Below are 4,073 nucleotides of genomic sequence, written 5' to 3'. Positions count from 1 at the left end.
GAAAATTGGGGGCTGACCCACTCCAAAGAGACTGGCATCCAGCTGACATCAACCAGCTATATATAGAACCAAACACTTCAGCCAGTCATATCTTCCTGGTGAAAGAAGAGAACAGAAAGGATTCAGCTGTATCCATCACAAAGAGAGTGTCTCTCTTCCAGAGCTTATTGGGGGATTTCATGTAATGCTCTCTTCATACTGGTTCAGATCATCCCATCGTCACCTTGAAGAAGAATAATCTCCATGTTATAACCAAGGAAAAGTCATTTAAAAATAAGGTGATAAACATATGGATGAGGAAGACTATATCTGATGAGACTGGAATGGACTAATCCTTTAGTGAAAGATGAAACCATGCTTTTATGGGAGCTAATGACTAAAGTTAGTGGATGATGTATAAAGCCTGCTCTTAAAAAGAAATCAGAAACTTGCAGTGTTACTTGTGTTAAGACAATACTTTTACAATAGGCTACAGTTTGTCTGAAGAATTAGTACAAGATTTTGTCTCATAATGACTTTTTAAAATTGATTTCAGAAACCTGCAGTAATTTAGAATCCATTAATACCCAATATACTGTATCACTTTATCTAGAAACTTATTGTAGGATCCCAGGTATCCCAGGACAGTAGCTGCTTTGTCCACCTGCCAAAGAAAACATTGGGGCTGTGCTTTTTTATTCTAAATAGGGTGACCTATGCTGAATACAGGACACCTGGTAAAATTACTCATGTGTGTATGTGGGGGGAGCATGCAGAACTGGTCAGGGGCTGTGTCTGGGGAGTGGGGGGGGCACACATACAGGAGAGGGGCACACACCCCTGTCCCCACACACATGGGAGGTGAAATACACATCCTTACCCACACACACAGGGAGAGGTGACACACACACCCCTACCCCTCTCTCATACATGTGGGGTAACCGACCAACCCTCCCTGCCTGGCACTCTCCACCCTCCATGTCCAGCTGGATCCCGGGGATGGACCCACCTCTCCCAGTACCTTCTGGGGTGGGGGGATGTAAACATAAACTTCAGCCTAAACTTTCTCCTCAAGCTTGGCTTTTCCTAGGCTAACCCCTGTAAAACCTCTCTGTTGCAGACTGTAGTTTCCTCTGTCCCTGAGAGAGGCTCATTTTAAATCCTAGTTTGAGTCAATAGAAACCACCTGTTAGTATACTCAACATTGGTAATTCCACTGCTCTTTCATGCAGGGTTCAAGCATCCGATAACAGGATGCCTTAACAAACACTTGAGAAAAAAACTGTTTGTTAAAATTCAATACCTTTTACCCATTCAGTAAAAGACCAGAGAGCTCTCTGTTTCTCTGAGACCTTTAGCAAGTCCTCCAGCAAAAGCGGGGAAGAACAAACTTGATATACCTGAAATTTCTAAGGTAAAAAACAAACAGCAACCTCTTCACAAAACAAACAAAAAAGCATACACACTTTAAAAAAAACAACTTTCAGACCATCTTTATACATTGTGAAAGAAGAAGAGGGGGAAGCAGGGGAGGTTGGAAAACAGGTGGAATGAGGATGAAGTGGAGAGATTGTGAAGGAGGTGAGACAGTGAGTGTGGAGCATAGCTTAAGTCATGACATCCCTCCTTTAACTTTGACTATTGCACTTTTTTTTTCTCATTTGCCAGTTACACAGTGCATATGGAGCAACAGTCCATGTTTTTCAAGACAACCAGAATTTGGACAGATGTCTCAGTGGTAAAAATCCAGAGCTATGCCTCCACAACAGGTAATTTACAAATTTTGCCCTATTCATAGATACAGGGAACATGAAAGTTTTCCCCTTACAACTGTTTTGTCTTTCTGTTTCAAAAGTAGAAATAGTTTTAAGGAAATGAGCTACAACACAGCAACAAAAACAAAAACAAACATCCAAAAGAGTAGTTACTAACAATCCTAAAGTTATTTTGATCACTTTGGTCAGTGTTTTGTTCTTATGAGGATTGGGTATTGGGTCTGGTATTTATTTTTGTATTTATGTTTTCAGTATTTAATGCAAATCCTGAAGTCCCTGCTCAGTTTTTGTTCAGCCCTTGTACAAGTAGAAGCCCCACAGATTTCAACTGGAGCTGTGTGTTTTGTTTGTATTTATGTTTGTCTTAGTCTTTTGCTTTAATAATGCATCCAGGAGCCATTTATGGGGCTGACACAAGATTGATTTTACTCATACTATTTCAGTACCTGATTAGTGGAAATGCTATGAGAAGATCAAGTCTCACATTCTTTCAGCACTATAAATGGCCTCCAAAGCAAAAGTATGTAACACAAATATGGATATATTTAATTTTATTTGAATTTACCTCAACTATTTATGCCTTAATACAGGTAGCGATAGATTTGTACAGAAGCGCAAATTTTTATGGCCCCAGTTCAGGTAAGCAGATGACTGGAAAATAGCTAATGTAAAGCCATTTTTTTAAAGGGCTTCAGCCTTTAGAGGAGATCATGGCAATTACAGGTTAATAAGCCTATCTTCAGAACCAAGCAAATTTGTAGAAATTATACTAAAGAATAGAATTATCAGACACACAGATAAACACGATTTGTTGGGAAAGTCAACAGAGCTTCTGGAAAGGGAAATCATGCCTCACTAATCTATTAGAATTCTCTAAAGGAGTCAACAGGCATGTGGCTAAGCAGTTGATATACTGTACTTGGATTTTCAGAAAGCCTTTGATAATGTCCACCTCCAAAGGCTCTTAAAGAAACTAAGTAGCCATAGGATAAGAGGAAAGATCCCCTCATGGGTCAATAACTGGTTGAAAGTTTCACAGTGAAGAGAGGGGAACAGCAGGATCTCCTAAGGATCTGTACTGGGACCTGTGCTATTCAACATATTCATTAATGATCTGGAAAAGGGGGTGAACAGTGAAGTGGCCAAAAAAATTAAAAATGTTGTGCAAAAAATTTTAAAATTTTGCAAAATTCTGCAAAATTCTACATCTTTTATTTGTCAATAAATAAATGTAGAAGCTTCAGCAAGGTAGTGGGGAGCACAGGCCACTGGCTACATTGAGGTAGGAGATCGTCCTCCAGCCTTCCCGAGGACACCGACTCAGTGGTGAGGCTGCACCCGACCCTAACACAGTGCAAGGGCCAAGTCTGCCCCAGAAACACCCCTGCCCCTCCACACCAGGTTCACCAAGATATCGAGCAAGAGGGACAGAGTCTCACATTCAAGCCCAACCCTAGCCCCTGACTCAAGTATGGGGCAAACAGGCTCAGCCTGGCAGGATCCAAGTGTGGAGGGGTTAGTATGGGGCAATTCAGATGTGGGGTGAGAGGGTTCTATGTAGGGCAATCTGGGTTCAGGTGGCTCAGAGCGTGTCTGGGTGGATGTGGGATCTGAATGCACAGGAGCTTATTGGGGGGTTATGGGTATTGGGGGAATAGGACTCTGCAGTGGGGTCCAGGTGAAGGTGGTTGGGGCTCAGCAGGGGGTGGTCTTGGTGTGGGGGGAATGGGGATTGGCAGGGGGGATGGTTCTGGAGAGCTTAACAGGGGATTCAGGTGCTGGCAGAATGGGGCTTGGTGGGGTGGTGGTCTGGGTGCAGGGGGGTGAGGCTCAGTGGGAGTGTCTGGGTATGGGGAGGTCTGGATGCATGGGGGATGGGCAGCAGATAAAGCAGCTCCCCATAGAGTGACCCCTCTGCCCATGGCTGAGGAGTGATGGGAGCAGGGAACTGGGGGTGATGGTGGTGGTTTGGGGCTTTCTGCAGTCAGGGGGCGTTTCTGGTGGTGGGTGGCTCCAGGCAAGGAAAGAGGAAGTCACGTCCTCCCCCCTCAGGACTAGCAGCTGAGTCCAATGCACAATAGGAACCACCGGCTGGGAAGTCCCTAGCCCATCCACACCCACCCACACCCACCCACTGATTTACCTCTCCACTAGTTGCTCTGGGTGCCTAAACCAATGCACCTACCTGCTGGAAAGAGGCACATGACCACTCTTGTGACTTCCCTTTGCTTCCCCATCAGAAGTAATTTTTCTGTGGGGAAGCGGAGAAATTTGCAAGGGACATGAATTCTGCATGTGTGCAGTGATGCAGAATTCCCC

Source organism: Emydura macquarii, unplaced genomic scaffold, assembly GCF_026122565.2.
Source record: "Emydura macquarii macquarii isolate MOO-44397 ecotype Brisbane River unplaced genomic scaffold, CSIRO-AGI_Emac_v2 contig_2429, whole genome shotgun sequence".
Lineage (NCBI taxonomy): Eukaryota > Metazoa > Chordata > Testudines > Chelidae > Emydura > Emydura macquarii.
This window is presented reverse-complemented; position numbering follows the sequence as displayed.